General features: G+C 39.2%; 1 protein-coding gene across 4 annotated transcripts in view; it reads right to left on the minus strand.

Moving 5' to 3' along the window:
- The window catches only part of DOK7 (docking protein 7), a 397,628-nt gene extending 389,769 nt beyond the window's left edge, over positions 1–7,859 (minus strand). For all 4 annotated transcript variants that reach the window (XM_053704185.1, XM_053704184.1, XM_053704183.1 and 1 more), the window contains exon 1: positions 7,799–7,859. The gene's annotated coding sequence lies outside the window, so the exon portion shown is untranslated. The remainder of the gene's footprint in view (positions 1–7,798) is intronic.
- Positions 7,860–24,951: the final 17,092 nt, after the last annotated feature.

A 24,951-nucleotide genomic window follows, 5' to 3' on the forward strand; every position in this document is an offset into this window, starting at 1 on the left:
ACATTTTTTTGGGTTTAGTTGGTTTTTTTTGGAGGTGTTTTTTTTAGATTAGGGCTTTTCATTTTTTATTTGACAGCAAAAGAGCTGATTGTAAGGGTAATAATGCCCATACAGATGCCCCTTTAGGGACAATGGGTAGATTAGATTTTTTTATAGTTAGGTCTTTTTTATTTTGGGTGGTTGGGTGGGTGGGGGGTTTTACAGTTAGGGGTTTAAATTGTACTTTGTTTATGTAAAATAACTGATTGCTTCAGGGCAATGCCCTACATAAGGCCCTTTTAAGGGCTATTGGTAGTTTATTTTTAGATTAGGAGGTTTTTTATTTGGGGTGGCTTTTTTGTTTTTATAGGGGTATTAGATCAGGTTTACATTTTTTTATTTTGGATAATTTAATTTTTTCTGTAAATATTTTTTGTAATATTAGATTTTTTATTTTTTTTTTTAAATAGTTTTTATTGAGGTTATGAAAAAATGTTACAAACAAGATTCATCTTTAAACAATAAAACAATTACAACTTGGTGATAATAAGACATACATTATTAAAGCATTAGTATTGTTGAGTAGCTGAGAGGTAAGAACTCTAGACAAGGGCCTCGATTCGATATAAATCATCGCCCGCAAAAGCCGGCGATGCCAAATTTTGCGTGGGTTTGGTATCCTATATACGGCATAACTTAGAAGTTACGCGCGTATATTTCTGCCTTCGCCCGTATTTTTTTGGCCCATAGACTGACATACAAAACACGCGCAGTTTGGTATCCAATATACAGCGTAAGGACTTACGCGCGCAGATTTCAGAAAATCTACTCCATTCTCATCTCACCACAAATTGCAGGCGCAGGAGCCCTTGCACTGACTTAGAAACCAACGTAACTCTCTGAAAGCCTAACAAATGCATGCTTAACAACATACATATCAGCAGCTTGATCTCAAATAGTTAACCTCTTCAAAGCATTTATTATTCCTGCCCCTGGAGGTGTGTCAAATCAATCACAAAGGGGTGCATCATGGGGCACAAGGGTGCATCATTGGGCACAAGGGGTGCATCATTGGGCACAAGGGTGCATCATTGGGCACAAGGGGTGCATCATGGGGCACAAGGTGCATCATTGGGCACAAGGGGTGCATCATTGGGCACAAGGGTGCATCATTGTGCACAAGGGTGCAACATGGGGCACAAGGGGTGCATCATTGGGCACAAGGGTGCATCATTGGGCACAAGGGGTGCATCATGGAGCACAAGGGTGCATCAATGGGCACATGGGGTGCATCATGGGGCACAAGGGTGCATCATTGGGCACAAGGGGTGCATCATGGGGCACAAGGGTGGTTCATTGGGCACAAGGGGTGCTGGAAGCTCTACAATCCCCTGTTGTTCCGTCTACACATGCTGTTCTATAGTTGCTGCTGAGGTCCCTGGTCATGGTGCTGCCCCTGCTGCAGCTGGTCATCAAGTGAAACTACTACATCCCACCCCCATTCCCTTAACCACCCTAATTACTGAAAATATATCATTATTTTAATTTATGTTTTGGTCACTATGATTTATTGACTATCATTTAGAAGAATGAAAATGGATGTTTATAACTTATGTTCACACCTTCTGTAAATACATTATTATTTAGATATATATACCCATGTGCAGGGATAGGCAAGGTGTCCTTCACTAAAGGTCTTTACCTTAGAAAATGTCCGCCACAGCCTTGGCTCGTGCCTATCCCTGCACATGTGTCAATTTCTATTGTATGTGAGAAACCTTGATTTACATCTTATAATTGAATATCACTATATGTACCCTTCATACACAACTATGTGATGTGGAACACTATTAGTTAAAAAAAATAATTTTAACTCGCTGCAGGATGCATTTTTATAGCATTTCCTTCTCCCCGGGGAGAAGGAAGTGCTATCAAAATGCATCCTGCAGCGAGTTACAATTGCTTTTTTTAACTAATAGTGTTCAAAACCATTGTCTTATGCATAAGCACTCCAGCCAAAAAATAAAGTCTACCGACAGTAGGCATTTTACTGGCATCCCCCAAATATTTGTGTAGTGCGTTTGCACCCTTCTAGTTCTCAGAATAACTATGTTATGTGGTTTATAGAACATGAATATGTCATAAACATGATGATATTACCTTTTCTGGGCCATTTCCACACAGACCTTATTATATGTTTCAACAATATTAGGGTACTAAAACACCCCTCACATGGATGTGGATGACAATTATATGGTAAATAACAGAGGACAAGATTTATGCTGAAATATAACAATATTTTTTTTTTAGGCTTCTTAGATGAGGGGGCTGAGGTGCCTGGAGTGGCTCTCCTGGGTCTCCTGGGTTGTGTGGATTCAGAGGATTCTGCAGGAGTTCTGGCCACAGATGAGAGGCTGGAGGCAGTGTCCTGCTGGTGTGTGAAATGCTCCACCAACACACCCAACAGTTGGTTTTGTTCAAGCCATCTGTTGTCAGTCTGCATCTGCATATCCAAAATAATTCTCATCATCTGAGACTGGTTTTGGACTATACCATTTAAAGATGCTGCCATGTCCCATTGCAGCTCAATGGAACGCTGGAGTAAAGTCTGTTGGCTCCTGTAAAACCTGCGTTGGTCTCTCTGTATTTTCTCGCTGCTTGCTATGAGCCTCCTCTGGAGGGAAATGTATTTGTCGCCCATGGGAAAATACAGAGGATCTACAGGCTGTTGACCAGCAGGGATCATAGGCGCAGATTCACCTCTAGCTGCTGTTGCATCTGGAACATCCTCAGCTTCTGCTGCATCTGGAACATCCTCAGCTGGTGCTGCATCTGGAACAACTACAGCTGGTGCTGCCTGAGGAACTACTACAGCTGGTGCTGCCTGAGGAATTACTTCAGCTGGTGCTGCCTGAGGAACTAATACAGCTGGTGCTTCCTGAGGAACTACTTCAGCTGGTGCTGCCTGAGGAACTACTTCAGCTGGTGCTGCCTGAGGAACTACTACAGCTGGTGCTGCATCAGGGACAAATACACCTATATGCTCCTCTTCAGATGCTGGAGCTCTTCCAAGGGAAGCGGATGGTGGAGCTCTCTGGGTGGACTGGTAGTCCCATTGCCGACTGGTGTGCGACCACTCAGCCTGTCCAATTTGCATGTCCTGTATGTAAAAGCCCTGACTGGCCTGATATTGGGGGGGGGTAAAGACATGTACCCTTTGGGGCTGATTTGGCTCCCCCTCAAAGCCAAAAGAACAATCCTCCGGCCAGGGATCCTGCCAGGGCTCGTCTGCAAATGTTGGTGGCATGACGTCTGGCTCCTCAACAGAGGCAATCCAACCAAGATCATGCCTGGGAGCATACTGTCCTTGTTGATGGATTCTCTGGACTGGTGGTTGCGGTGGAGGCATTCTCTGGACTGGTGGTTGCGGTGGAGGCACTCTCTGGACTGGTGGTTGCGGTGGAGGCATTCTCTGGACTGGTGGTTGCGGTGAATGCATGCCCGTTTGCACCCTGGTGACAGGAGGTTCTGTGGAGGAGTCAAATGATGAGAGGTATTAGTACAATCATATATATATCCATGTGGGCATACAATGTACATTGATACATGCTAGGGCCTATACTCATTCTCATGTCAAACTCTATAACATGCATGTGCACATTGTGATTTGTGATATGAGGGATTTTAATATGCAAAGTATACATGTATGTGTTTCATACAATAGTTATGTGTACATGTCAGTGATGGAGAAAATGTGTTCTTTAAGTGACACTATGGTCACGCAATTTTCTTTAGCCTGATGTAGGCTCATAACGTGCTTTCTTGAGCTAAAAGTATTGTGATGGCTATAGTATTCATTTACTGAAAACTCTACATGTGGCTTGTGGCCTGTGTTACTCTAAGACATGTTAGTATTTCACTATTCCACCTCATATCATGGAGTTCAATGTGTTAAGTAGCATTAAATGGACATTAAACCCATTTTTATTCTTTCATGATTCAGCTAGAGCATGCAATTTTAAACAACTTTCTAATTTACTTCCATTACCTAATTTGCTTCATTCTCTTGATATTCTTTGCTGAAAAGCATATCTAGATAGGCTCAGAAGCTGGCTGCTGATTAGTGGCTGCACATCAATGCCTCATGTGATTGGCTCACCCATGTGCATTGATATTTAATAAACAAAGAATATCAGAATAATGAAGCAAATTAAATAATAGAAGTAAATTGGGATGTTGTTTAAAACTGTATTCTCTATCTGAATAATGAAATAAAAAGATTTGGTTTAATGTCCCTTTAATGTGAAATATAATTGTAGATGTTTTTGTTAGTAGGCCAAATACCATGCTCCTCATTGTGTACATGAATGTGTGACATTAAAGGATGTTATATCTCAAATACATATAATACTGGTGTGTGGGATGTTACTCACCAGCATGCTGTGCTGATGTTGCAGCCCCTGAGTCACGAGCCCCTGGAAGTCCACGGACTGCTGTGACGCTCAGGGACCTGCGTATTATCTCCTGCCATTCATTGTATTCAGCCTCCTGGGGAGGACCACCGCCTGTTCCCCTTTGGTACATGGCTTCTTGGCACATTTTCTCCTTCACCCGCTTCTTGCAGTCGTTCCATCTTTTCTTTAGCTCATCGACATTCCTCCTCTGCTGGGCCACGCTGTTGACTGCCTCCTCGACCAACAGCCATGCATCCCTACGCCTTCGGGCAACTCCTTTGCTCTTCTCTTGGCCAAAGAGGGCAGTGTGGTTCTCCATGACAGCCTGGACTAGCGCTAGATTTTCAGCAAAAGAGAAGTCTGGGCACCTCATGCGCTCATCGTCCATGGCCGCCTGGCTTCCTCCCTGGGATGTCCCTGGTGTGGGTTCCTCCCTATCCTCTCCCTCCTCCCCCCTTCTGTCCCCATGTGCACCCTCTGTCCCTCTTCTAAGTGTGCCTGGTCTCGGGGCAGCCCCACTCCCATCATCCCTTCTGGCTCTCCCTCTCCCCACTCCACTTACTCCCTGACGGGGACCCTGCTGCTCCTCCTGTCCATAATCCTCTCCCTGCAACTCCCCTCCTCCCCTCTGCCCTACCTCTCCCTGTCATCCTCAAACTACACTCACTCACACACTCACACTCCCAGTTCAATCACACACAATCACAACCAAAAACTCAGCCTATCACACTGTAAAAGATAAAAAAAATGTGTGAGGTGTTAGAAAAAAAAAGTGTTGTGTATTTTGTATATGTATGTATGCAAAATGTGTGCAATATGTAATAAAAAGTGTAAGTAAATGTACAGGCTTAACCAAACACAAATCCAAAAATCCGACCTAACTAACTTTGATGAATTGCGCCTCTCTCACTGCTCTTACTAATTATCACTATACTCACTGTAGTGTGTTGTAGCTCCAAGAACCAACCAAACACACTAAAGAAAATGGCAGCTGCGCATGGGTTTATGTATGAATTTTGAATGGCGTAATTACGTGGCACATCTTTTAGAACTGGTGGTTAATTTTTACGAATCGTAGCCTCATTTGCATCAAACTACTCTTTATTGAGACTTTACGTGAACAAAATACTGGCGTAAGTACTTGAGACGACTAAAATGTGTATTTGCGCACATTTTAGTTGATCGCCGGTTTTTCATACTTACGCCAGTTTAGCATCTGACGGCGCAGTATATAGGATAGCTCGAGTTTGGAGGTGAAATTACGGTCGGCGCGGGTTCCCTCGCTTGTGCCGAAAACTATGCCGTATATTGGATCGCGTCCAAAGAGTCTGAGTATTTCTGGAGGGATGTAAGTATCATAACCATGGAGTATAGAGCTATGTCCAAACTTCCAACTATCTATGTGGTAATAAAGGAATCTATAATATAAATATGGAAGTGATAATCCAAACATGGTTAGCTTGTATGTCAGTAAAAAGTTGATGAGTTTTATAGTGTAACCTCAGTTTTATATTATATAAGTAGGATAAGTGATCCCTTTCTTGCTAGAGACAGCTTTCATAAAGTTAACTATTCAAATAGGATTGGGGCAAGTGGGGGGTTAGCTTTTTGTTTTGGTCACTCTTGGACCATAATATACAAGGAAAGGGGAAAGGAGTGCAGCGGGCAAGAGCCGCTCTAATTGAATGAAAAAGGGGGAGGATGGGAAGGGGGCGGAGCTATTTAGAATGTCAGAGTAATAAATTGGAGGGAATAAATGTAGGTCATATTACATGGTTAGAAAAGTGGGTCCCAGATGGGGTGCTTTACTGTGTATGTGGCTAAATAAGGAGGGCAGGATTATCTTAAGTAATATAATAGGACTTATCCGTTACACATGATAAAGGTAAAAGAGCCCTAAATATAATAGGGGAGTTCCAACGTCAATTAGGTGTTGTGAGTTATGCCTTATATAATATGCAGTAATTAAAACATTTCACTATTAATGGTGTCTAACATCAAGCCATATATGATGAATAAAGTAACTCCGAGGTCCCGGCCGCAGACCCAGCAGTGTATATATAATGATAGGCGTATATGACTTGGACCGGGCTGCATGTATAGTGAAATGCCCACCCAGATGTAGTGACCTACCTGTAAGACTTAAGATATAGGGTCTAGAGAAGGCTGAATGAGGTGCATAAGGGAGGAGGCAAAGTAATGAGTTGCTGAAGTGACTAGAATAATGTGAACCACATATGTAACAATGTTAACTTGTATTCCAGGCTAATGAGTACATCAATCTTGGGTATACATTTAAAATTATCTAGAATAACTCAAAAATGAATAGCTAGCTAAAGATTAATACACAACCTTACAGTCTCCAGCAGAGTTTAGGACAGTCTTATAGGCTGGAAATAGGGCTGACAGAGACGCTTAGTCAGGATTATTTTCACATTTCAGTGTACATATAAATGGTGCAAAAAAAAATATAGTATAAACATAATATACTTATGATGTGTAAACAGGAAAAGCAAAACAATGGAGCCTACAATTCTTTTCTGGCATTAAAAGTAAATAAATCTAACCAGTATCAGTTGTATAAAACATTAATAACCTAGGGTAATATTTACAATAACGTAAGGAGCAGTCCAACTAGCTAGTATAAGGAAAAATAGTCAGACTTAATATAGTCTTCATGTATATTAAAGTTAGTGTGCTATGTACAAGATCATGCAGGACTGAGTCTAATATGCGGTATATATATATGATCTAATTATCTCAGGTACCTCCATGCTACCCATAATATACATTAAGCGTATGCCATAGTGAGCAAGCAACAATCTATTACTGTGGGCAAGTACAGGTCAGGTAAAATTGGTATTAATATCTAGAACGCCATCAAACATCTGGTGTAATAAGTTAGGAATCGACGTCAAGCTAGTTAGCTCTCATTACAAAGTTCCAACACACGAACCTGCAGATGAAAGGTAAAGCCCCCCAAAAAATAGGATTCAGTGGTATGCCACAAAAAAATATATAGCCGCAGTTTATATAGGGCGGCTACCGTCTGTGGACAGACAAATAATATATACTATAATGTTAGGTGTACTGTCCTCACTAACTGATAGCTAGACAGCTAGTTAACAAACCAGACAGAAATAGCTTTGTGTTTATTTCAAACTGATTTTACTTCTAAATAGTTATTTTGTAAAACTGCAATACAATAAGAAAAGTTGAAATTACAATATGTACTTACACATGGTATTTGCAATACATACAATAATACATGTATCTAACACAGACAGCTTACATATAAACCTTACAGCAAATAGCAATGCAATTCAAATATACAATGAACTCTTAGCAAACAATAAATAACTTACAGGCATATGTATATCTAGAGGCAAATATGAAGAGCTGATTTCCATGCTTCTTGAAGCTAAGATGGCTGCTGTGAAACTGAAAGTAAAACTTTTTATTAACAAACTTTATTAACACTTCCTGTTTCATTCTTGAGAGGAACTAAGCTGTACTTACAATGTAAAACCACCAGATGGCATCAACATAATAACCATATAATAGACAGAACACTCCCCACCTGGTATAAACATATACCACTATTACATGATCTATAAATTATTATTAAATTCAACCAGATGACTCTTTACTTTGAAAAAGAACTATCAAATCTGACACATGTCTGAGATATACTTTAGCAGTCCCTTGTTTAATGATTTTGACCTCAACCATCACCACTAGGAATGGCTTTTACAATAAGACTCATTGTCCATCCATTGCGCTTTACTTGAGAGTCTTTCAACAATACAAGATCTCCTTCTTGAACGTTTTGTTTCTCTTTCCATTTTCTATATTTCCATGTTTGGATACATTTGATAGTCACTGTTTCATCTTGCAAGAAATCTAATGAATGGCATAACCCTTTGCAGCAATGCCAGCCTGTACATGACTCCTTTTGAGTGCTGCTGGAAAATGACTTAGCAATGTGAATAAGTGTTGCTATACCTCTCACAATGGACTTCCACTTTGAGAATCTGAGAAATCTATGTGAGTCTAACTGGTGTTCATACACTCCAGTTTTTAAAGCTGTCACTTCAGGTCTGATCTCACTGTCGAAATCTGGTTCAATGAGGTAAAATACTTTAGCTTCAGATTGATCACTTGTATCTGCTTGATGTAAGAAATCTGGGCCTGAGAACCAGTTGGTATGTTTTAGGTGAGCTGCCTGAATTGGTCTAGTACCATGATCTGCTGGATTCTGACTGGTGTTAATATAATGCCACTGATCTGGATTAGTAGATTTTCTAATACGAATTATTCTGTTTGAGACATATACATGAAATCTCCTACAAGTATTGTGAATATAACCTAACACAATTTTGCTATCAGTGTAATATTTAACTGCATAAAGTTCAATGTCCATTTCATCAGTAATAAGTTCAGCTAGCTCAACTGACAAAACAGCTGCACATAATTCAAGACGTGGCACTGTATGGGCTGGTCTTGGAGCTAGTTTTGCCCATAATAAAGCCTACATGACATTGACCACTGCTGTCTATGACTCTGAGATATGCCACAGCTGCTATCGCTACAGTAGATGCATCAGAAAAAACACATACCTCCTTTCTCACGGTGGACGATAGTGACACCGGCACATAGGGTCTGGGAATACTGAGATCTTCAAGATGGATCAAGGCTTCTGTCCATGCTCTCCATTGAGCTTCTCTATCTGGTGAGAGTGGGGAATCCCAATCACATTGGTCTGTTGAGAGTTCTCTGACTAAAGATTTACCTTGCATAGTGATTGGAGATACAAACCCAAGTGGGTCATAAAGACTGTTTACTGTAGCCAGGATACCTCTCCGTGTGAAAGGTTTTACCTCTTTGGACACTTGAAAAGTGAAACTGTTGGTCTGTAAGTTCCAACTTACTCCTAAGCTCCTTTGGAGGGGTAGAGGATCGACAACTAAAACAAGGTCCTTTAGATCTTTAGCTCTGTCATCTGCGGGAAATGCTTCCATTTACTGGACTTCTGTTGGATGCCACTTTGTGTAGCTTGAGATTCGATCCTGCGAGCATGTCCTTAGCCCTCTGCAGAAGACTGATTGCTTCAGCTTCAGTAGGCACAGATGCGAGTCCATCATCTACATAGAAATTCCTCAAGATAAACTGTTCTACAACTTCGCCATACTCATTCTTTCCTTGCTTTGCTATTTGTCTTAGACCATAAATGGCTATGGCTGGAGAAGGGCTGTTTCCAAAGACATGTACCTTCATCCTGAACTCTGTAATTTCTTTGTTAAGGTCATTGTCACGAAACCAAAGAAATCTCAAATAGTTACAGTGATCTTCTCTAACCATGAAACAGTAAAACATTTGTTGTACATCAGTGGTAATTGCAACTTGCTCTTTACGGAAACGTAAAAGGACACCTAGTAGTGCATTGTTTAAATCAGGTCCACTGAGGAGTGTGTCATTCAGTGAGATGCCTTAAAACTGAGCACTTGAGTCGAAAACTACTCTGATCTGTCCTGGCTTCTGAGGGTGATAGACACCAAAGATTGGTAGGTACCAACACTCCTCACCTGGTTCCAATGGTGGGGCAGGTTCTGCTTGGTTATGGTCAAAGATCTTTTGCATAAAGTTAACAAAATGTTCCTTCAATTCAGGTTTTTTTCACAAAGGAACGATGAAGAGCAGGAGTCTTTTCTGGGCTTGCTCTATGTTGTTTGGTAGTCTACGTCGAGGTAAGCAAAATGGTAGGGGTGCTACCCAGTAATTTGCTTCATCAATAAACATCTCTTTTTGAACTACATCAAGGAACATACCATCTTGAATAGACATAGCAGGTTTGTCATTGTTTGGAGTAGTAACAAACACATTATCATCTAAACTGTCCACATTGAGAGTTGCATTTCCTAAATAACACAATGAAGGGGTGTATGGCTGTTGTTTACAAGCATTAAAGGTCTCTTTTACCTGTATATAGCTAGTGCATGGGCTGAACAGAGAAGTGCGTCCACTAGGCAGCACATTTGTCTTGAAAGAGTTCACATCTGCTGGTCTATGAGCTCCTCCTAAGCATACTTCCCCAACTATGACCCAACCAAAGTCTAAGTGTTGTGCATAAGGACTGCTCACGTATTTTGTGCACCTTCAGAATGTCTCTTCCTAACAAGAGAAGTATTTGTGCGTTAGGGTCAAGTGCTGGGATCTTGTCTGTTAATGATTTCAGATGAGGGAAATGCTGTGTAATCTCAGGTGTTGGAATTTCTGACCTGTCATCAGGTATAATGTCACATTCAATGAGTGTGGGGAGTTTTATGTGTGTTTTCCCATCAATAGACTGAACAGTGAAGTTGGATACCCTACTCCCTGTTTTCTCTGTAATGCCTGAGCATGTTCTTAGAGTGTAGGAAAGTGTTTCACCACTAATGTTAAACACATCAAAAAACTCTGATTTGGTTAAAGAACGGTTACTTTGATCATCTAACACTGCATACATCTTTACAGAACAGTCAGGTTTATTAGAGGGATATACAGTCACTAAACAAATCTTGGAACATGATCTGGGCCTTGTCTACCTCTGTACACTTGGATACGACAGTGGGTGGGGTAGCTTCCTCTTGCTCCCCGCCTTGCTCTCTCTTAGGTAAAGGAGTCAGGGAGCTGGACCTGGATGCAAAGCTGAAGTATGTTGGTCACTGTTGCATTCTCTGCATCTTATGTTATTTTTGCAGTCTTTGGCAATGTGTCTGGTGGATGCACAACATCTAAAGCATATAGAATTCTCCTTCAGGTAAGCTTTAAAGTCATCAATGTGCTTGCTTCTGAACCCACGACACTTTGACAGTGGGTGTGGTTTATTATGAATTGGACATGGACTGTCTGATTCCATGGATTTCCTTGCAGGGCTGTTCACTTGTGGAGTTGCATTAGTAGCTGACACTTCTGTCTTTCTTACTGACACCATTGGTCTGTTGCTGTACCTTGTTCCTGACTTCTCTGTATTTACTGGAACTTGGTTGCTGCATGTTCAGAATATGAAGCTTGGATCATTTCTGGTCTTTGCTTGGTTGACAATAAATCTGGTGAAGAAACTGAATGGTGGAAAGGAGACATGATGATCTTCTTTGTACTTGGAACCTTGAAAAATCCACTTTTCTTGCAGGCTATATGGCAGTTTTTCAATAATTGGTTTGATGCCACGAGCTGTGTCTAGGTATGCCAGTCCTGGCAATAAGCCTCCTGTCTTAGCTGCATTCACCTCCAACAACATGTCACCAAGTTCTCTTAACTTTATGTTGTCTTTGTTTGAGATTTTGGGGAAGTTTTCTAGCTTCTTTAACCCTTTAAGGACACAGCTTTCTGTTTGCTCAATTGTTTTATGATGGAAAAATTCCATCATATGTCCTTAAGAGGTTAACAGTGCATTCTCAATAGCTTCAGGGCTGCCATAACATTTTTCTAGTCTCTGCCATACCATTTTAACTCCATCAATTGGGTTATGAACATGCACTGACCTGATTCTCTTAGCCTGTTGAGATGACTCTGGACCAAGCCACTTAGTCAAAAGATCTAGCTCTTCTCTGGCTGTAAGATTAAGATCTCTGGTGACACCTTGGAATGATGTCTTCCATGCCCAGTAGTTCTCTGGTCGATCATCAAATGTTACTAGCCCTGTACTCACTAACTCTCGACGAATCAGGACAGGTACTTTGCTAGGTCAGTAGTCTCTGAAGTTCCTAATGTACTATTTTTGAGAGGGGATATGTGAGAGTCCATATAATGTGATGGATGTTGTGGATCAGCGTAGCCTCTGCTTTCTTGAAAGTGCACCCTTCGTGTTGAGACATTTGCAGTGTCAGTCTGGGAAGGAGGGTGCAAGTCAGGAATACTTGGAGTGGACTGTAAATATGTTGAGTCAGGAAACTGTGGTATTATGATGGACATAGGTTGAATAGGAGCATGCTCTGTTTTATCTTGGTCCAGAGCATGGTTCTGTACATACTCACGAGTCCTTTGTACAGAATCATGGGTAGTTATTTCTGCAAAATCTTGAAGTGGTTCCTCTTTAATTTCAGCTGCTGCTTCATAGACTGCTGCTTCTGCAGATGCTGCAACTACTGCCCTTTGAATCTTTAGCACATGCATATTAGCTTCTAACTCTGCCTTGCGTTGCGCTGTTTCAGCTTCACACCTTGCTCTCTCTGCTTTGCACCTTGCTGCCTCTGCTTCCATATCTGCTTTGCACCTTGCTGCCTCTGCTTCGCACCTTGCTGTCTCTGCTTCCATATCTGCTTTTTACTTAGCTGCCTTTGCTTCTAGTGATGCTTTCTGCTTTATCATGTCTGCTTCTTTTTCAGCATAAGAAATTTGTGCTTGGGCTGCTTGCGCTTTAGCACGGGCTCTGAATTCTGCAGAACTGGCTGATGATCTGCTGGGGCGCATGGAATATTTAGAGCCAGAGGCATAGGATCTGGTCTCTAAAGTTTGCTGCATCATATCAACACTCTTATCTTGGTTAAAGTAGCACAATATTTTAAATGCAGTTCTTGTGCAAATTATTTTTACTGTCTTTCACTTTAAATTGCAGGTCTTGTATGCTTGCCTGTTATTGACTGCTTTTTACTTTAAAATGCAGCCTTTGGGGGGTAGTTATCAACGTGTCAACTTTCCTGCCTTCGCCGGCCCAATACGCCCGCCTAAGCTCACCTCACATCGCCGCCGCGGACCTGAAAAAATTCGCCTAAGTTATCAAATAAAGCTGTCAAAAAGCCGCGGGGCGATGAGCAGAGGACTGTGAGAGTTATCACTCATCCGATCTCACTGCTCTTCGGCTTTTTCCCAGCTTTATTGCTAGCCTGTCACTAAGCACTCACACTATACTATACTGTTCTACCCCCTATACCGGCGCCCCCGGAGCCCCCCGCAACTAAATAAAGTTACTAACCCCTAAACCGCCGCTCCTAGACCCTGCCGCAACTCTGATAAATGTATTAACCCCTAAACCGCCGCTCCCGGACACCGCTGCCACCTACATTATACCTATTAACCCCTATCCTGCCCCCCATACCGTCGCCCTCTATAATAAAGTTATTAACCCCTATCCTGCTGATCCCGCAGCAGTTTAACCCCTAAACCGCCGCTCCCTGAACCCGACGCAACCTATATTAAATTTATTAACCCCTATCCTGCCCCCCCTACACCGTCGCCACCTATAATAAATTTATTAACCCCTATCCTGCCCCCCACTACACCGCCGCCACTGTAATAAAATTATTAACCCCTAAACCTAAGTCTAACACTAACCCTAACACCCCCCTAACTTAAATATTAATTAAATAAATCTAAATAATATTTCTATTATGAACTAAATTAATCCTATTTAAAACTAAATACTTACCTTTAAAATAAACCCTAATATAGCTACAATATAAATAATAATTATATTGTAGCTATCTTAGGATTTATTTTTATTTTACAGGCAAATTTCAATTTATTTTAACTAGGTACAATAGCTATTAAATAGTTATTAACTATTTAATAGCTTACCTAGCTAAAATAAAGAGAAATGAACCTGTAAAATAAATCCTAACCTAAGTTACAATTACACCTAACACTACACTATCATTAAATAAATTATTCCTATTTAAAACTAAATACTTACCTGTAAAATAAACCCTAAGATAGCTACAATATAAATAATAATTACATTGTAGCTATCTTAGGATTTATATTTATTTTACAGGTAACTTTGTATTTATTTTAGCTAGTTAGAATAGTTATTAAATAGTTATTAACTATTTAATAACTACCTAGCTAAAAGAAATACAAAATTACCTGTAAAATAAATCCTAACCTAAGTTACAATTAAACCTAACACTACACTATCATTAAATTAATTAAATAAACTACCTACAAATAACTACAATTAAATAAAATTACATAAACTAACTAAAGTACAAAAAATAAAAAAAGCTAAGTTACAAAAAATAAAAAAAATAAGTTACAAACATTTTAAAAATATTACAACAATTTTAAGCTACTTACACCTAATCTAAGCCCCCTAATAAAATAACAAACCCCCCCAAAATAAAAAAATGCCCTACCCTATTCTAAATTAAAAAAGTTCAAAGCTCTTTTACCTTACCAGCCCTTAAAAGGACCTTTTGTGGGGCATGCCCCAAATAATTCAGCTCTTTTGCCTGTAAAAGAAAAATACAACCCCCCCCAACATTAAAACCCACCACCCACATACCCCTAATCTAACCCAAACCCCCCCTTAAAATAACACTAATCCCCTGAAGATCATCCTACCTTGAGTCGTCTTCACTAAGCCGAGCCAATCAGATTCAAGTTCAATCCGATTGGCTGATCCAATCAGCCAATCAGATTGAGCTTGCATTCTATTGGCTGATCGGAACAGTCAATATAATGCGAGCTCAATCTGATTGGCTCAGCCAATCGGATTGAACTTGAATCTTATTGGCTGATTCCATCAGCCAATCAGATTTTTCCTACCTTAATTCCGATTGGCTGATAGAATCCTATCAGCCAATCGGAATTGAAGGGACGCCATCTTGGATGACGTCCCTTAAAGGAGCCTTCATTCGTCGGTAGTCCGTCGGTAAAGAAGTCATCGGCGGGATGAAGATTCAAGACCCGGCTTGGAAGATGACATCGCCCGGATAGAAGACTTCTTCAGCCCCTCTTGGAAGATGACATCGCCCGGATCGAAGACTTCTTCAGCGCCGCTTGGAGGATCACTTCATCGGATGGAAGATTTCTTCAGCGCCGCTTGGAGTGAAGACGACTCAAGGTAGGATGATCTTCAGGGGATTAGTGTTAGGTTATTTTAAGGGGGGTTTGGGTTAGATTAGGGGTATGTGGTTGGTGGGTTTTAATGTTGGGGGGGTTGTATTTTTCTTTTACAGGCAAAAGAGCTGAATTCTTTGGGGCATGTCCCACAAAAGGTCCTTTTAAGGGCTGGTAAGCTAAAAGAGCTTTGAACTTTTTTAATTTAGAATAGGGTAGGGCATTTTTTTATTTTGGGGGGGGTTTGTTATTTTATTAGGGGGCTTAGATTAAGTGTAAGTAGCTTAAAATTGTTGTAATATTTTAAAAAATGTTTGTAACTTATTTTTTTTATTTTTTGTAACAGCTTTTTTTATTTTTTGTACTTTAGTTAGTTTATGTAATTTTATTTAATTGTAGTTATTTGTAGGTAGTTTATTTAATTTATTTAATGATAGTGTAGTGTTGTAACTTAGGTTAGGATTTATTTTACAGGTAATTTTGTATTTCTTTTAGCTAGGTAGTTATTAAATAGTTAATAACTATTTAATAACTATTCTAACTAGCTAAAATAAATACAAAGTTACCTGTAAAATAAATATAAATCCTAAGATAGCTACAATGTAATTATTAATTACATTATAGCTATCTTAGGGTTTATTTTACAGGTAAGTATTTAGTTTTAAATAGGAATAATTTATTAAAGTATAGTGTAGTGTTAGGTGTAATTGTAACTTAGGTTAGTTTTTATTTTACAGGTACATTTCTCTTTATTTTAGCTAGGTAAGCTATTAAATAGTTAATAACTATTTAATAGCTATTGTACCTAGTTAAAATAAATTGAAAGTTACCTGTAAAATAAAAATAAATCCTAAGATAGCTACAATATAATTATTATTTATATTGTAGCTATATTAGGGTTTATTTTACAGGTAAGTATTTAGTTTTAAATAGGATTAACTTAGTTAATAAGAGAAATATTATTTAGATTTATTTAATTAATATTTAAGTTAGGGGGGTGTTAGGGTTAGTGTTAGACTTAGGTTTAGGGGTTAATAAATTTATTACAGTGGCGGCGGTGTAGTGGGGGGCAGGATAGGGGTTAATAAATTTATTATAGGTGGCGACGGTGTAGGGGGGGCAGGATAGGGGTTAATAAATTTATTATAGGGGGCGGCGGGATAGGGGTGCAGGATAGGGGTTACTAGGTATAATGTAGGTGGCGGTGGGCTCCGGGAGCAGCGGTTTAGGGGTTAAGACATTTATTATAGTTGCGGTGGGCTCCGGGAGCGGCAGTTTAGGGGTTAATATGTATAGAGTAGCTTGCGGTGGGCTCCGGGAGCGGCGGTTTAGGGGTTAACATATTTAGTATAGCTTGCGGTGGGCTCCGGGAGTGGCGGTTTAGGGGGTAATAACTTTATTTAGTTGCGGCGGTGTAGGGGGGACAGATTAGTGGTGTTTAGACTCGGGGTACATGTTAGGGTGTTAGGTGCAGACATCTCCCATAGGAATCAATGGGATGTCTGGCAGCAGCGAACTTGTACTTTCGCTATGGTCAGACTCCCATTGATTCCTATGGGATCCGCCGCCTCCAGGGCGGCGGATTGAAAACCAGGTATGCTGGGCCGGAAAAGTGCCGAGCGTACCTGCTAGTTTTTTGATAACTAGCAAAAGTAGTCAGATTGTGCCGCACATCTGGAGTGACGTAAGAATCGATCTGTGTCGGACTGAGTCCGGCGGATCGAAGTTTACGTCACAAAATTCTACTTTTGCCGGGATCTAGCCTTTGATAACTAAGGCGAATCAGCCTCGCCACAAATACGCTGCGGAATTCCAGCGTATTTGAGGTTGACGGCTTGATAACTAGGCCCCTTTGTATCTTGCTTGCTATTGCTTCTCACTTTACAATGCAGCTAGTTAACAAACCAGACAGAAATAGCTTTGTGTTTATTCCAAACTTATTTTACTTCTGAATAGTTATTTTGTAAAACTGCAATACAATAAGAAAAGTTGAAATTACAATATGTACTTACACATGGTATTTGCAATACATACAATAATACATGTTTCTAACACAGAGAGCTTACATTTAAACCTTACAGCAAATAGCAATGCAATTCAAATATACAATGAACTCTTAGCAAACAATAAATAACTTACAGGCATATGTATATCTAGAGGCAAATATGAAGAGCTAATTTCCATGCTTCTTGAAGCTAAGATGGCTGCTGTGAAACTGAAAGTAAAACTTTTTATTAACAAACTTTATTAGCACTTCCTGTTTCATTCTTGAGAGGAACTAAGCTGTACTTACAATGTAAAACCACCAGATGGCATCAACATAATAACCATATAATAGACAGAACATTAGGTAAGGAGTACAACAGGTTCACTACATATTGCTCTTAGCCTAGGAGGTGGGGGTTTATTTATACTAATCGTGCAGGAAGGGTCAATTTAAACCCTTATGTTCTGCTTGTTGGAAGTAGACTTGCAGGATATTATAGTATGCAGTATAACATAGATGTAAACCTGTACACAATGACCCCTAGTAAACAATCTTGCTGTTTCAATCACATCCATAAAGTCTCCAAGGAGCCCTCAGATCATATTACCTTGCTAAATAAGTAAAGGAAAATGGACCGTATCATCATCAAATGATATACCTTGCTTACTAATAGGGATATGAGCACCTTATAAGCTGTGAGCTTTACTAGTAAAAGTGATGTGGCAACATTTAAACATACATATAAAAGGCTTCAGCATGTACATGAAAGTTAGTTAATAACACAAATAAAACAAACCAGGGATAATTCTGAGTGAAAATATAAACTATGAGAAACTTTTAAGCTAAGAAATAAAGCAACTACAATATGCATAATAAGTGGTGTGTATGAAGATGATTGAATTCTTTATCCGACCCCTTTAGCGAGCAGACCTGAGGTGGGTACAGTGGGTGGTAGCTTCTGTAGTCGTGAGGGGCTCATCACTGACCCATTGTCTACAGTATCTTGTGTAGGAAGATAGGCCCACAGAGCTCCGTCATACAGGAAAGCCTCCATAGATCTAGGGTGTCCCCCTCTTTCTGTGCTCATTGTCTCCAAGTAGCCATCATCTCCTGAGGTGTTGAATACAGGCAAACTCAGTTTGGACTCTAGAAACCCACCTCCAGCAGTTTGGGAAGTGGTGGTAATACCTCTGCGATCATCACAAACTACGCTTGCGGCTGTGCTCTCTAGTTCTGCAAGGCTCACGCTGATCTCACAACAGGAATCTACAGGCCTACCTGAGAGACACCCTACACACCATCAATATCTTTGAGGGATTTGAGTGGCAAGATGACTATTTTTGGATAACATGTGATGTGTCCTCCTTGTACACCTGTATCCCCCATGACTCAGGAGTCAAGGCGGTACAGGAGACATTACAAAAGGCAAATTTTGCTCCAAAACACTTAGACTTTATTCTAATGGGTATCAGATTCATACTGAATCATAATTATTTCGCTTTCGAGAAATAATTTCTCTGTCAAATACAAGGGACTGCGATGGGGACTACTTTTGCCCCATCGTATGCCAACATTTATATGGACAATTTTGAATCTAAGCACATTTGGGCCAACAATCCCCACAGCAGCAATTTAATCAAGTACCATCGGTATATAGATGATATTGTTATTATTTGGAGGGGGTCAGAAACTAGCTGTGGGGAACTGTTGAACCATATGAACAATAACAACTATAATCTTAAATTCACTTCCAAAATAGATAAACAAAAAGTAGAATTCTTGGACTTAGTGTTATTTGTAGACGAGAATCAGAAAATAGCAGTTTCCAACTACCGCAAACCAACTGACAAAAATGGGTTTTTGAACGCAAAAAGCGGCCACCTATCTAGGTGGAAAACGAATATTCCGCTAGGTCAGTACCAGCGGATCAAAAGGAACTGCACCAAAGATTCCGATTATTACAGAGAAGAAGCAATTTTGGATAATAGATTTAAGGAGAAAGGCTATGATCCGAAAGATTTACAAAAAGCAAAAGAAAGGGTCAGAATTATGGATAGAACAAGCATTCTACAACCTAAAATTAGAGCCAAACAGAATAATCACAATCCTAATAGGGAAGTCAGGTTTGTCACTACATACAATCAAGGCAGTAGAGACATTCAAAATGTTTTAAGAAAACATTGGGGAATATTAAAAGCAGACCCCATTTTAGGAACCTCTCTATATAAAACCCCTTTAGTGACTTTCAGAAAAAACAGAGATCTGAAAAATATTTTAGCTCCCACCAAATTACGCAGTGCCTTAAGAGATAAAATTGCACCTACAACTTGGCTGGAACAAAAACCAGGAACATATAGATGTGGGGTGAGTAGGTGCGGAATGTGTAGCTACATTAAAACAGGGAATTCTTTTATAAACCACAATGGATCGAAATCCTTTAAAATGAAATATAAATGCAATTGCGGCACCAATTACGCCGTTTATCTTCTTAGTTGTAAATGTAATCTTATCTATATTGGAAGAACGAAAAGGAATGTACGCACTAGACTCAGTGAGCATGTCAATAACATTAAGATAGGTCTAACTACACATAGCGTATCAGAACATTTTAGGCTACACCACAATAAAGACCCCAGTTCTTTAAACATAGAAATAATAGATTGGATCCCAGCAAACAAATATCCCAATAGACTGCTCACATTGAGACGCAGGGAGTCATATTGGATTTACCAACTTGACTCCATGCAGCCCCACGGTCTCAATGTAGATTTAGATTTACAAGCTTTTATGTGACATTTTATTTTTAACTCTCTATACTTGCTGTTTCACTTTAGGACTAAGGGACTTATTCTTAATATCTTAAAATATATATATTTTTTTTTTTTTTTTATTATTCTTAATTTTTTTATTTTATTTTTATTATACAATTTTTTAAGTATCCCTTTAGGCTATTTTAGAAATGATTTTAATAATACTTTTAAATAATCATTCTAATACAATTGGTACTGTTATAAATATTTTTATTACATGTTTTTTAGTCACTGTGTGCAATAGTAGCAACAATCAGGACTTCGTTCAATTGGTATTGGACTCAGCCTTACATAATCAGTTTGCACAATTAGCAATGTCTTTGATTGGCTGAGAATCCTTTTACCACCCACAGTGGCTCTCTTTTATAAAGCAGGTCTGAGCCCTGTGAGGTAGTCAGCTTATTACCATTTTGATTATACTCTTGAAAAAGTCTGAGCGAACTCAGACGAAACGTACGTAGAGTTTTCTGTACTATACCACCAGGAGCAATTATAGTTCCAGCTCCTCTCACCCAGACCTCGCATTATCCGACTGAGATGTTTGTGCCTGGGCTATGAATACGACTACCCGACTGGAGGGATCATTTTAACCTATTTTGCTGTTTTATCTTCTAAACGTTTGTGAGTATGTATTGTGTACTTGCACTTATGTCTCAATAAATTACCCTGCACTTGAATTGGGCTGCGCCTGTCTTCTACTTTGTCCTACCATCTTTCTCTCTAGCTGTCTTAGCAAAAGTATTACAGTCGCCATTTTGGATAGGAGATAGCTCTGCTCAGGTTTAGTAGCCTTATGAAGGAATTAACCTTATGGGTAATGGTGTGTTGCGTTGTTACAGTATTTTGCAGTATAGAAGCTCGCTGAAAATTCTATAGCCCCATATGAGCGACGTTACTGAGACTCCAGTCCATGAGGGGAAATGCTGCGTTGTTGTCTCATGATAAAAACAAGATCTCCTTTTAGATTTCCAGTCCCCCAAACGGTCTTTAGTTCACTGGTCGCTATTAGTCTTTCCAGAGATATAACCATTATATGCTTGATGCTGATTTACAAGGATAATAGTTGTTATGGGATAAATAAAATCAGGAGCTGCATCAGAACACGTCCTGCTCTCTTGGTAGTCAGCTCCGCCCCTAGATTTTTTTTTTAATAATGTAATGTTAAGATTTTTATTTTTATTTTAAGTTAGGATTTTTTTATTTTGGTAATTTTTTATTTATTTTTTAAAAAGATAGTCTTTTTATTTTATGTAATTGGAGTTAATTTAGGGGGTGTTAGGTTAATAGTTTTAATAGGTAGTTTGTGTTGTGGGGGATGGCGGTTTAGGGGTTAATAGTGTTGATAGGTACTTTTCGTTGTGGGGGATGACGGATCAGGGGTTTATACTTTTATTAGGTACTTTGCGAAGTGGGGGTTGGTGGATTAGGGGTTAATAGTTTAAATAGGTAGATTGCGTTGTGGGGGATGGCGGTTTAGAAGTTAATACATTTTATTAGTAGTTGCGCTGTGGGGGATTAGGGGCTAATACATTTTATTAGTAGTTGCAATGTGGGGGGATGGTGCTTTAGAGGTTAATACATTTTATTAGTAGTTGCAATGTGGGGGGATGGTGTTTTAGAGGTTAATACATTTTATTAGTAGTTGCGATATAGGGGAATGACAGTTTAGAGGTTAATACTTTTTATTAGTAGTTGCGATGTGGGGGTATGACGGATTAGGGGTTAATATATTGTATTATTAGTTGTGATGTGAGGGGATGGCGGATTAGGGGTTTTGAAGTGTCGGGTTCATTTTTGGAAGTCGGGTTAGACTTTTACGGGCGATTTAAACTCTTTTTGTTTTTACTTAGGCTCCAGCCAGTCAGTCAATTTAATTATTAACAAGACGTCTTAAAACACTGTATATTAGATTGTTCAACCTTGTATATTTATAGCTTTTACTTTATTTTATTATAGAGCAATGCGTAACTAGCAATTGTATCTGCATATTTAATTTTTATGTTACATTCTACATTTTCTCCATTAAAAACGGTATACACTGATACTAACACTCATACTTTCTCAATTTATAATAGGTTTTAGCTTTTAGTGCTTTGTCTCCACAATAATAATTTGAAGTTGTATGAGGGAGACAACTAGACAACAAACAACTTTCACTCAGACCTATGCTTTCCAAATACAGCAAGGATGGCATGATGGGATTTTCTATTTAGTATGTAACATCATGTCAGCAGGTTTCTGACCAGCGAGAAAAGGCCAAAGATAAAGAATGTGGACATTTTGTGTTTTATTTGCAGACAAGCAAAATAATATTATTGTCTATATGGATGATCCTTTTGCTTCAGTTGAAGAGGTTACATGTTTTTTATACCCTCTTATCATGTGTGGTTTGAAAAATAATTATCATTGAGCTAAAATTCATTCACAGTTATTCACAGCTAGTGGGTGACTGTTCAGCTTCCTAAATTTTTAAAAAAATAGCCAATTTACCTTTTGTCAATTCCGATGCAGATAGCAGTGATGTCTTTATACCTTTGGGTACATTGATGGGATTATATACCAAATTTATTAAGACTACATTCTAAATCAATCGAATATTTACCACGCGATATGTATTTTTACTTATACCAGCCACTTTGTAATGTTTAACCCAAATGTAAATGCATAAAGCTTCTTTTGTGTTTTAAGAATGATTTTTTAAAGATAATTATAAATATGTTTATTATAAATTCTTTTAATTATGTGAAATGTTCTCATTTTAGAATTATGATTGACAAAAGTAAATAAGTAGTATGCAAAACGAATGTTGCATTTACCAATAATCATATATGACTAGAGAACTGTAAATGGTGTCAATATATTTTAATAATATAATGTTAAAGAATAGCATTACGGATGTCCAGCTTTATATTAGGGTGCGCTAATGAAAGCTGCTAATATAGAGGATAGAATAAAACTAATAAATGCAGAGTTAGTGTTAAAAAACGAATGATGTTAATACCATAAAATATATTTTAATATATATAAATAAACCCTAATACATGTAAACTAACATTTGAAATACATAATGTGTAAAATATAAAAAGAAAAAATGAAAATAAAACCACCGGTGGAAAAAAATATCAGGGGAACGAAATGAAAGTCCGTGGTAGGCTTTAAAAATGTATCCAAATAAACAAAGTTCATTGGTTAAAAATGCAAATGAAAAATGTATAAAAATCAATAGCCTAAGTAAACACAGCCCAGCAGAAGAGATTACACTCTCAGTGGGGGGGGGGGGGGCATGATAGTTAAATAATAAAATGATAATTTTCCATTGTTCTCTCTAAGTATTGAGCTTTGATTTTCTAGACAAATATAAGATAAGGAAGCAAGTCTGTGTACACAAAGTGATAACATAATGAGATCTGATATTACCTGAAGCTTAACCCATTGTAATAGACTGGGGTTTTAAAGCACAAAACCAGCTACTTCATATACACAAATAAAACAAAAAATGCAATTTCTCATAAATTTTATCCTCTGCAGCTGGTATAACAAGTCATTGAAAATACATTAATACAAAAACAATTTTACAGTGTACTGTCCCTTTAACAGAAGACATAGCTACATCACAAGTGTGTGCATTCACATGAATAGACACAATAGTTTCTAAAGGCTGCACGTTCACAGCTTTAGTCACAATTGAATGGCCACCATTTAATAAAGCTTCAATTGAGAATTCGCCCAAACTGCATGTCAAATTCTGCAAAGTTATAAAGCTGTCAATTAATCAAAAATTCAGTTGAATTCAATGCAATCAAATGTTGATCGCCAAACCTCGCTCACCTGCTTATTTCATTATATTGTGCATGTAACGATTGACAATCCGACAGACTTCAGAGCTATCAAGCCTTCAACTTGCTCGTCCACCTCGTGATGACGCTGCAGTAATGACTTTAAATCTGAGACCTCAGAGCTTATGAATACCATAGAAAATAATGGGCAAGTCATTTGTCTCTGAGATTTACTGTCTATAATGTGAATAATGCATTTTAGAAAATGCATTTGGCTCTCATAATATAACTTTCATTTATAAATCAATGACTATGATTTCCCAATGTGGTGCCCCCGTCAAATGGAGCCTTAGTCCCATGGTCATACATGTTCCTAATATAAAGCTGATGAGGAAAAAAGGAGGTCTGTAAATTAGCACAAAAATGGCTACCCTGAAAAAAAGAGGTTAGTTCCAAAATACCTCTGAACAATAACTATTAAAAACCAAATACAGGCCCGACTTTATCATTGAATGTGGGGGACTAATTTAGGCTTAATGCCTCCTAAATGACAGAAACTATACTGTATCCCCTGTCATAGAGCCTGCTGATCAGTTTGGAGTAGGTGCTTGATGTGCTTTGCTGTATGCGGTCAGAATTGCTAACTGAGGCCTAACTGGAAGCTGCGATGATCATGGAAGAACACCACATGACTGTATGGGCCCTCTTTGACTACTACGATAACAAGCTAATGAGCCGACTAGACAGGCTTATTCAACTCAGCCAACCTCTAGGTGTGAGGCGGGATGCCGTCAGCCTTGCTGAAGAAGAGAACCTAATAGCAAAGAGTGAAGCTGTTGCCCCGGGAACTTCTGCCCGTCATTTCTTATTGGAAGCGGCCGCCCACCTAGACGCTCCCCTAGCTCCCGCCTGCAGCGATCACCTATTATATACCTCTGACCGAGGAGACCCGATCGATACTCAGGAGCAGAGGGGAGTTCCTGCCTGTCAGCAAGGTGCGGAAATCGTGGGAGGCATTGACGGTGAGGCTCTCAGAGAGCTGAGCGATGGGCCCGTGAGTATGTGTGGCCAGAAACTTGCTACTCCGACGTCGTATGGTTCTGACAGGAGGCCCCTTGTCCCCCACT

This window comes from Bombina bombina, chromosome 2, assembly GCF_027579735.1.
Source record: "Bombina bombina isolate aBomBom1 chromosome 2, aBomBom1.pri, whole genome shotgun sequence".
NCBI lineage: Eukaryota > Metazoa > Chordata > Amphibia > Anura > Bombinatoridae > Bombina > Bombina bombina.